We start from the raw sequence: 10,924 nt of genomic DNA, 5'->3' as shown, positions 1-10,924 counted from the left end.
ACCTGAACAGTTCAAACCTGTGTTGTTCTAAGGTCAACTGTAAAATATTTGCTGTTATGGTTGTAACTATTACAAATATTTGTTTTAAAGAGGCAATACATACAGTAAGAATAAAATATTTAAACAGAACAAAGAACAAAGGTTCACAGTGAAAAGTAAGCCTGCGTCCCTCCCTGCTCTTGCTTCAGGTAGTCAATGCATATGCATTCATGCATAGATAGAGCTATTATATACGCATTTTATAAGAGCAACAGAGGCACAGAGAGGTTAAATAGCTTAGGCTGAGATCTACCAGTATGTTTTATTTTACTCATGCATATCAGGGTTTCTCAACCTCAGCAAAATCGACATTTTAGGTTGGATGGTTCTGTTAGGGGTGGGGTGAGGGGGCTGCCCTCGACGGGGTAGGACGGGGTAGGACGTTTAGCAGCATCCCAGGGCTCTACTCCACGGCAGTAGGACAACCCCAATCAATTGTGACAACCAAACATGTCTTCAGACATTGGCAGATGTCCCTGGGGCTCAAAGAGGGCAGGGCAAAATCGCCCCCTCCTAGAACTACTCATATATATAGATATATATGAATATTGCTTCCCTCTTTTTTATATGTTTCATACAAACAGTAACGTAAATGCACCCTGCTCAGGGTCTAGTCTACTTGTTTTCTTTTACACCCCTTTTTGGCGATCATTCTACTCGCTGCTTACAGACATAAGGGGAACTTCTCTTAAACAGAGCTGTCACTTCAACAGAACCGGGAAAGGAAAACAGAACTTTCTCCCGGGAGGAAAAGCGGGGAGTTGCCGGTCCTGGGGTTGGCCAGCAGTCAGACCACGGCTTCCGGGGCGGGGGTCAGCTCCCTGGAGCGCCCCCTCCCCACCGCGTGGCCTGGAGGCAGGCCTGCGGGGGCGAGGAGCTGCGGTGGGAGGGGCCGCGTCCGGGCCCGCCCCGCATACGTCACGGCGCCGCGGCCCCGCCCCCCGCCCCCCGCGCGGGTGCCTCCGCCTCCCCCGGCCGGGGTGGCTGGCGAGCGAGGAGTCGCTCGCTGGTCGCGCGGGGCTTCCTCGCTGCGCCTCCGCACGGTAGGTAACGCTGGGGCAGCGCGGGGGACCTGGGCTGCAGCCGCCGGCAGGGGGCCGCCTGCGGATCGGCCTCGGGCTCCGGAGAGCCTTCGGCCCTCGGGGCTTCCTCCTGGGCCCGGCGTGGCTGCCTGGGCTCCGGGGCTGGGAGCAGGAAGGGAGGCGGCGCGGGCGGGCGGTTCGAGGATCCGCACCCGCCCGGCGCTCCGAGCGCTGTCCGCCGGGTGCTGCCGAGACCCGACCCCATTCCCGCGCTTCCCGCTTCGGACTCTGCACCCGGGAGGCGTTCAGTGTTTGTGTGTGTGGCGGAGGGCGGGGGGCTGGGGGAGCGCGACGTGTCACCGCCGTCCGAGTCCACCATCCCTTCCCGGCGTGTGGGGACCCCCCAGGCGGGCGCCGGGACGCCCGGGGGGCGCGTGGAAGTTAACTTGCAGCCTCCGTGGAGTTGCGAGGCGTATCAAAAGTGTTGGCAGTGGGAGGGCGGAAAATCGCTGGCTGGGAAGGGGGGCGCCGAGAGCATGGGTTAGGGGAAGCCCTCATGAACTCGGGGATCACCCGGGAGAGGTGGGGCAAAATTTGGCCAGAGGATCCCATCGCTCGGCAGCCTCTCCCTCTCAGTATGAGCTGGTCGGAAGGCACCTTATAAAGCTGGGACTAGGAGTGGCAGCAAGGGAACGGTGGCATGGTCGCGGGAGGTTGGGCACGCCTGACCTGGCAGAGTGTTATTATGTGGGATGGAAGTGGAGGTTTGGCATTTCCACTCAAAGACCCGTCCGCTCAGGAGGAAGAGTGAGAACCATCCGATTCGGTGCAGTCCTGTCACCTTGCCCCTCCCCGCTTTTACAAATGGGGAAACTGAGGCTCAGAGAGGTCAGGTACCCATGGCCCTAGGTCCCGCCGCTAGGATGTGGCAGGGCTGAAACTCACGGTCAGGCCTCATGACTTCAAGTCATGTGAGAATTTGGGGGATGAAGCTGGCCAACTCCTACTCATCCTTCAGAAGCCTGCCTAGCACCCCCTCCTAGAAGCCTTCACTGGCACTCCCCAGTCATTGTTGGGTGCTTCCTGTTTTGAACCCCACAGAGTTAGCTGGCCCTTTACCTTACCAACCTCCTTGCAGGTCTGTCTCCCATACTGGGCTGTGGACACCTCTTGCATACCCCCCATCTCATACCCTTTCATGCCAGCCGGCTGGCCTGATGGTTACCACAGGCTTTTGTATTTGGGCAGATTTAGGTGTGATTCACCCTGGTTTAGTAGTGATGTGGCCTGGGCTAGTCTTCCTCACTCAGCCTCACTTTCCATGACTGTAATACTGGTTTTGTTGCATCATTTATGAACCATTTTACCCCCATCAAACTACAAGTGTACTTTGCTTACTTAATATGTATGTTTATATCACCCTATTTTTTAAAACCTCATGTAGTTTGATTTATAGCAGCTTTATTGAGATATAATTCATATGCCATACAATTCACCTTTTTAAAGTATTCAATTAAGTGGTTTTGGGGATATTCACAGAGTTGTGCAGCCACCTAATTCCAGAACATTTTCATCTAATTCTAGAACATTTTCATCTAATTCTAGAACATTTTCATCTAATTCTAGAACATTTTCATCTAATTCTAGAACATTTTCATCATGCAAAAAGAAACCCTGGACCCATCATCAGCTACTCCTCAACCTCCCCTCCCCCAGCCCCTGGCAACCTCTAATCTGCTTTCTGTCTCTCTGGCTTTGCCTGTGCTGGACATTTCATATAAATGGAGTCATGCACTGTGTGGCTTGTTGTGACTGGTGCTTTTCACTTAGACTAAGGTTTCCAAGTTCATCTGGTAGCATCAGTACTTCCTCTTTTTTTTAGTATGTCATTACTTTTTCTAGCTGAATAATATTCCATTGTATGGCTGCACCACATTTTACTTATCATTTATGGACATTTGGGTTGTTCCCACTTTTTGGCCATGATGAATAATGAATAATGCTGCTGTGACCATGCAATGTACCAGTCTTCGTAGGAACATACGTTTTCATTTCTCTATAGCGTCTATCCCTAGGAGTGGAATTGCTGGGTCATCAGGTAATTCTATGTTTAACCTTTTGAGGAACCGCCAAACTTTTCCATAGCAGCTGCACCGTTTTCCTTTCCCACTAGCAGCATATGAGGATTCTGATAATCTTACATAAAAATATAGTATTCTCTTAAGCTGTTATAATCTTTGACATTACTGGCTTTGATGTGTTAGTTATAAATTATTTTCTAACATGCATTAAATTAAGAGCCTCATTAGGAGGCCAAGGAGCGTCCTGCAGGTTCACCGACGTCTCTGGGGCCATCAACTAGGAAGCAGATCAAGCCTGTGGAGCGCTTAGCCTGAGGTATGAGTACACTTTTGTTCCTCCTGTAGCAGCGACAATTACTGGCTGAGGGAATTCTGCCAGGCCCTGTGTGGGACAAGGGGGAAGTAGGGAGGAACCCAGGGCTCTGCACCCATCCTGGGACCTAGCACAGGACCTGGTAGTGCCTATTAGGAACCTGTGGGCTGGATGAAGGAAAGGTGGAAACTGCTTAGACCTTCACGCCCCAGGCTGGGGGTGGGGGTGGGGGGAGGCTTCCTCTTGACAGCTGATGATCTGAAGAGGCCAGAGAGACCCTTGGGTTTCCTAGAGTGCAACCCAAAGGGAAGGCCTGTCCCTTGGCCCCAAAAGGGAGACTGGTCCTGTCCATGCTCCACCCTGACCCCCCCATGCTGTCTCTGCAGGTGAGCTCCCGTGGTGGCCCCAGTAAGTAGCCTAAGGGAACCAACCACTCAAGACCAGGCCTTCTGGTCGCTATAGCCAGCCTCTCATGCTTTTGTTCATTTGTGCGTATTTCCCTTCCTTGCCCTTTTAAAACCCTGAATTCCTCCAGGCTGGGGAAATGGACATAGGATTGAGGAGACTAGGCAAGGGACTGCCCCTCTCTGGGCCTCAGTGTGCCCTCCTGGGGAATGGGCATGGATTGAGCCAGAACTCAGATGCAGTAGCACCTTGCGATTGGTAAGTCTGTCCTAGCGCGTTCTCGATGTGACTTTGTGAATTGATTTATAGCAAGAGTGGCAGGTGATATGTAACTGGTATTGGTGATTTGAAAGCCTGGGTGGGGGCTGGTGGCTGGGATTGGCCATGTGGCATCGTGGAAGCTTGTCTGGGTAGCCGCAGCTCCTGGCCTGCCAGCTTGCCACCTCCTCTTACTGCCTGCAAGTCCCCTTGCTCGTCTGGGGCCGCTCAGAGAAGGTTCTGGGATGCCTGCCCCCTCCCATCCACTCCCTCCCGTCTCAGATCTCTTCCACCCCGGGCTGTGGCCTGAGGAGGATTCGTGGGAATGATTCGTTCAGAGCAGCCCTAGAGCTGGGTCAAGCCCCAGAAATTGCAGGGAAGGACGTTGGAGGGCAGTGCCCACGTACCCTGGGGAGCGTCTGGGGCTATCGCCTGGGGAGGAGCTTCACGTTATCCTGTATGCTCAGATGGTGGGCACAAAGGGTGGGCGGTTGGCCCTTTCCCAAGTGAATTCTTGCATCAACCAGACTTTTGACCCAGGCTGCTGTGGCCATCAGACGGGCAGATGGCCAGAAAGCGGGCTTGGTGATAGTGTGCTCGAGGGCTTGGGTCTGTGTTAGAATTCCGCTGCTCCACTTAGGGGCTACGTGTCTGGGGCCATTGGCTACCTTCCCTATGCGTCAGTTTTCTCATCTGCGGAATAGAGGCACAAATAGAACCGACCCTCTGATGTTGTTGGACCTGAGGGGGCGGGGGGTAAAGTACATGCCCTGCCACCAGGCAAAATGTGGAGCCATGGGTCAGACAGGCTCTTTGGACTCTTGAGCGTGTCCCTTTGTGAGCCGTCTGTCAACAGGCAGTCATTACAGATGCATCTTATGTACTTTAACTCACAGAGCTCTCCCATTAGCCCAGTGAGATGAGCAAGAAGAGGCGCAGGGAGGTGAAGTAATGTGCACAGGGTCACCCAGCTAGGAAGTGGGAGAGACAGGATTCGAATCCAGAGTCTATACTCTTCTTTTTTTAAAATATTTAAACTTTATTAGGGAACAGTGTGTTTTCCAGAACCCATCAGCTCCAAGTCAAGTAGTTGTTTCTATCTAGTTGTGGAGGGCGCAGCTCAGTGGCCCATGTGGGGATCGAACCGGCAACCTTGTTATGAGCACTGCGCTCCAACCAATTGAGCTAACTGGCCGCCCCCAGAGTCTATACTCTTAATGACCATCTTCCCCTGCTGTCAATACCCTATCTTAATGCCCAGCACATAGAAAACACTCAGAAAATGTCAGTTATTATTACATTATTATATAATTATTATTATTTATTATATTGTTATATATTAACAATAAATGTTCATCCTGTCCCTTTGTCACACTCTTTCCTGTGTGGACAGAACAAGCAGCTCTTGGTTTGTGAAGTCTAGCATCCTACCCACCCCCCTTACCCCCTACTCCCACCCACTCCCCACACTCTCATGAGCAATTGGGGATGGGCAAAAGCTTGGAGGCAGCTGGGTCCCAACTCTGCCTCCAAATCACTGTGTGACACTGGGCTAGTCACTTAATCCACTTTGACACTCAAATTTCCCCACCTGTGAAATGGGCGTGTTGGTCTGTAACACAAGCTACCTGTCAGTGGTTCGACCCACAATGCTTTTATTTAACTCCCAAGGTGTTTTATTTATTTATTTATTTTAAACTTTATTGGGGAACAGTGTGTTTTTCCCAGGACCCATCAGCTCCAAGTCAAGCCGTTGTCTTTCAATCTAGTTATGGAGGGCGCATCTCAGTGGCCCATGTGGGAATTGAACCGGAATCCTTGGTGTTATGAGCCTGCGCTCTAACCACCTGAGCTAACTGGCCACCCCCATGGTGTTTTGTTTTAAATCGAGCCAACAGTCAAATATTTTTACAGAATAATTCCAATTTCTCACTTCGTTTGGAAACTCAGGAGCTTAGGCCAAACTGGAGCTGCCTGAAGCTGCCCCTTAGATAGCTGGGGTCTCCTGGTCACCACAGTCCCACCACTATGTGCGTGCCCTCTGGCCCTGCGTAGTCTTCAGGGCTCTGAGGACCCCACAGACCTGCCTGGGTGTCACTTGAACAAGCATTTCCATTGCTTTAAGAACAAATATTTTTGTTACCCACTGGTTTCGATGCTCTCCAAGAGGCCTGCCAGCTCTGCGTTTCTAGGACATCAGAGGCTGGCTGAGGCTTCCTGATGCCTTTTTTGCCACTATAAACCCTCAAGGCTTTTAATACACCAGAAGCTTGTCCCCATTCCACACTCCCCAGATGAGGAGCCCCTGTGTCTGGGCCCCAGGGTCTCTCCTTAACTGGTTCAGGCCTCGAACGAACCCACAGTGAGATATTGGGGGCCAGCCGCCATCCCTTTGCTGTGAGTACTGGCAAGTGTATGCATGTGTCCCAACACATCTGCACCCTTTCATACCCTTTCCCTGTCCTCACAAAGTACCAGGGAGGCGTTTGTTACTGAACCCCCCCATTTCCTGGAAACAGGCTTGGAGACAGTCGAGTTACTTTCCCAAGGTCACACAAGGCTGATGAGACAGCACCGGGATTCAAACCCTGGTCTTCCCAACTCCAGAGGCTGCTTCCATTCTGTGACTGCACGACATCCGCTAAGTGACACCCCCTGCTAGCATCTGCAGTCACTACATGTCCCTGGCACCTGGCACTGGACCTGCCGGGGTCATACTAGGCACCCAGTACCTACTTGATGAATAGGAACACGTGGCAGGTTCTCAGCTAGATGCTAGGGTTCAGGATTTAAGAGGCTGCCAGGTCCCAGTTTTCCTGGAGTTTACCTTCTGGTGGAGGCAGCTGATGAGAGAGAAAAAGAGTGAACCACATCTCTGACCAGAGGTGCTGAGCTAGGAAGCTGGGTGCAAAACCTCTCAAAATGTAATGCTTACCTGGGGGACCTTCTTCAAGTGCAGAGTCTCATTCAGCAAGTTTGGGACAGGCCCCTATGACAGCATGTCTAACCAGCTCCCATGAGACCCGAGTGCTGCTCACCTAAAGACTAGACTTGAAGCAGTGAGGGCATAGATCGGAAGTCGGCAAACTGCATGGGCCAAATTTGGCCCACTGCTTGTTTTTATAAGGTTTTATTGGAACACAGCCACGCTCATTTATTTATGTTTTGTCTAAGGCTGCTTCCATCTACAACAACAGAGTTGAGCATTTCCGACAGATCATCATATGGTCCACAAAACTGAAAATATTTACTATTGAGCCCTTTACAGAAAGTCTGGCAACCCCTGATATAATCATTTCTTGGGTTCCTTCAAGTGATACTGTTTTGCGGTTTGGTAAGTGTAAGGTGGTAGTAAAAATGATGGCAGTTAATATTTGAGTGCCTACTGCAGACTTGGCTTAACTCTGATCATAGGTAACACTATTGTCTCCATTTTATAGGTGAGAAAACTGAGGCTCAGTCGCATCACTGACCCTCAGTCTGTGAGCTGCAGAGTGAGGCCCATTGGAGCCTTGTCATCTCATTCTTGCTTTATAGGAGCTTCTGCCTGGAACTTTTCCACAGAGCACAGAGAGGGTTTGGTTTTGATTTCAAGCTGTCCAAGGGCCTCAGGGTACCTTCACTTTGTCTGTGTTCCAGTTTAGTTAACAAATATCCATGCAGCCCATGCTGGGAATTGGGCACCTTGCTGAGTTCTGAGAGGTTATGCATAGTGCTCGGCCTTGTGCATTCCAAAGAGGTCACTCAGGTGCTAAGCTCTTTGGGGGACACTGGTACAGTGATGGGAGGCAGTTGGGGAAGGTGGGCAGTCAGGGAAGGCTTCCTGGAGGAGGGGGTACAAATTACATCAGTAGGCGTTAGCTGGGTAGAAGAGGACAGGAAAGGGTTTCCAGGGGAAGAGAACCACAGGTGCAAAACTTTGGAGGTGTGAGATGCTGGGGCTTCCTAGATTTGGAAGAGTTCATGGCATAGAGACTTTAGTGTGTGTGTGTGTGTGTGTGTGTGTGTGTGTGTGTGTGTGTGTGTTGGGGGTGGGACTTGGGAGATTAACATTGGAGGTCAGCAGAAGTCAAGTCATAACACCTGGGGATTTTACCCTAGAGCATGAGAGAGTTTTCCTCTGCAAGCCCCTCTCCATTCTCTGATGACAGACTTCCAGGAGAAAGCCTCCACTTGGTGCTAACTTAATGCTTCGCTCCAGACTCTGTGGGTTAACAAAGACAGACCCCTGCTGGGCTCCCCCAGGGCCCCTTGGGCAGGTGGCTGCCTCCAGCTGGGAGGCCTAAGGATTGCTTCCTTTGCACTTTATTTTTGCAGATACTTTTATACTTTTTAATTAGGGCATGTTTTATATTTAAGCCAGTGGGTTATACCTTCCTTTGAAAATATGTTTTAGCGATCTTGAATCCATTTAACAAAAATATTCAGTAAGTGAGAATAAAGGGGGTTCTAGATGTAGCCAACATTGGTCAGGTAGTCCTCAGTAGGTGGGAATTTGGGGAGCCCCTTGACAGGAGGTGGGGAGCTTAGAGGGGGCCAGGCCAGCGTTGACCTTGGTCTTAATGTTCTGCACTCTCCCTGAAGCTTCAGGGAACCTTCCTTGGCTGAGGCGCAGGGGCTGACTGTTAGCTGTGGTGGGTGGGGGTGGGGGGTGTCGTCCCTGGGGAGCTGAGGTCGCTGTCCCAGGCTGCTCCCGCTTTGTGTGTCTCTCTTGGTCTCTGTCTCCATCTTTCCCCGGCTCCTTCCCATGCTTGTCTCCCTGTGCGTATGTCTCTCCCCCGTTACTGTCTCTGTCTGGCTGGCTCTCTCCGTCTCTGTGTGTCTGTCTTCTTCCTCCCCGCACTGCACTACTTCCCCTTCCTCCTACCTCACCATGCACAGGCCAGCAAGCACAGCTCTTCCTTTCTCTTATTAGCAACTCTGTCCCACTTCCTTTGGCTGTGAGTGACATCCTGCCTCGGAACTATTGGAACACGCAGAGCCAGGGGACTAAGCCACGCTGTCTTAGAGGCGTGGGAGGCGGTGGTGTGCCACTTCCCAGTGAAGAGGTGGAGGCCCAGGGCGGTCAGCAGCCTGAGGAGGCCACACGGGCATGTCTGGGGCTCTGAATCCCACCCCCACAACCGCCCACTAGCCCCTTGCTCCGCCCCACCGGCCCAGGGCTGTGGGGGAGGGAGAGGAAGAGGAACCCTGGGTTGTCAGCAAGAGGGCAGGATGCCACTTTTGGTTTGATTTGGTTTGGGGACCTCAGCAAGGCTCTGTCACTTGGTTATCCTGCCTCTGGGGTGTCTGCATGCAGTGGATGCTCATACCCCGCCCCCCTTGCCCTCGTCCTGTCCGCACCCCTGTCAGGCCTGCTATGTTTGCAGCCCTGCTGGAGCACACCGCAAGCCAGCAGTGCAGATCTGTTGGCTAAGGGTTTGGGGGAGAAGAGCAGGCTAGAAATTGAGTCCAGCCTCTTCCTCTCACAGATGGGGAAACAGGCCTAGAGATTTGAGGTGACTTGCTCAGGACCGTGCGGTTTTGGAGTACAAAATGGGGTGTGGGTCGCCCACCCCTGCAAGCTAGAAGCAGTGCAGGGAGAGTGTAGCTGATGGGTGCTCTGAGGGGCCCCCTGTGGGTGTCATGTGAAAACCCCTCCTAGGAGTTGGGAGACTCGGGTTTGAGGCTGGCTTGCCCTTGCCCACCTGCTGGGGGACTCTGGACAGGCTCTTCCTCCTCTGAGGTCCTGGGGGTCGCTAGGTGCCTTTCTGGTGATGATAGGCACAGTCCTGAGGATTACATAGGGGGTGTGTCCTTGGGCACAGAGGATTGCAAGGCTGCCCCAGCCTTGGGAACCCCAGTCCTCTGGCTATATGTTGCCTGGTCTGTATTGGATCACAAGGATACTGTTACATGACCTGCAAATTAGCTGGGAAAACCCAAAAGGAGAAGGGGCTCCCAGCCTTAAAGGATTAGGGGGAGCTCCTTCTCATGGCGCTTGAGCCCCGAGATCTGGCCCCTGCCCTCTTCTCCTGCTTCCCCTCTCAAGAAGGTATATAGGAGTGTAGCACCGTTTTTTGTTGTTGTTTTTTTAATTGGGGAACAGTGTGTCCCTCCAGGACCCATCAGCTCCAATTCAAGTAGTTGCTTCATTCTAGTTATGGAGGGCGCAGCTCAGTGGCCCATGTGGGAATCGAACTGGCAACCTTGGTGTTATGAGCACTGCGCTCCAACCAACTGAGCTTACCAGCCGCCCCATGTGTAGCACCTTTGAGCAAGCAGTGTCCCCTGGGTGGCTTGTTCATCTCAGCTTGCTACATCCCATGCCCAGAGTCCCTCATTCAGCAGGTCTGGAAGGGGCCCAGTAATTTGCATTTCTAGCAGATTCCCAGTTGCTGATGCTGCTGGTCTGGGAACCCACTTTGAAAACCACTGTGGTAGACGGTGAGCACACTCTAAATCCAGAGAGTGCAGGTTCAAGACCCTGCCCCACCCCATACCTGCTGGGAGCTCTCAGGCAAGGACTTTACCTCTCTGGGCCTCAGCTTCCTCATTTATAAAATGGGTTAATAATAATAGCACAGTCCTCACGGATTAGTCGTGAGGATTAAATGTGCTAATATATGTCAAGTGCTTAGAATAGTGCCTGAGCATGGAGTAAGCGCTTTATGTGTGTTTGCTATCATTACTATTATTGTTGTTGTTTTAATGACCATTATTATTAACCCCTTCTACCCCAACATTGTTCTCTGTACATCAAATCCTTTTCCATTCCCCTAATTTTCAGTGCACTTTAACACCTCTAGGTCTGTTTATTCCCCTGC

The 10,924-nt window shown here is 51.8% G+C and overlaps 1 protein-coding gene across 2 annotated transcripts in view; it reads left to right on the top strand.

Moving 5' to 3' along the window:
* The first annotated feature begins 992 nt into the window (after nt 1-992).
* The window catches only part of TPST2 (tyrosylprotein sulfotransferase 2), a 50,102-nt gene continuing 40,170 nt past the window's right edge, over nt 993-10,924 (top strand). The window contains exon 1 of one of the 2 annotated variants that reach the window (XM_019663930.1): nt 993-1,082. The gene's annotated coding sequence lies outside the window, so the exon portion shown is untranslated. The remainder of the gene's footprint in view (nt 1,083-10,924) is intronic. The other variant, XM_019663931.1, reaches the window with a different exon arrangement.

The sequence above is a fragment of the Hipposideros armiger genome, unplaced genomic scaffold, assembly GCF_001890085.2.
Source record: "Hipposideros armiger isolate ML-2016 unplaced genomic scaffold, ASM189008v1 scaffold_411, whole genome shotgun sequence".
Lineage (NCBI taxonomy): Eukaryota > Metazoa > Chordata > Mammalia > Chiroptera > Hipposideridae > Hipposideros > Hipposideros armiger.
This window is presented reverse-complemented; position numbering and strand designations above follow the sequence as displayed.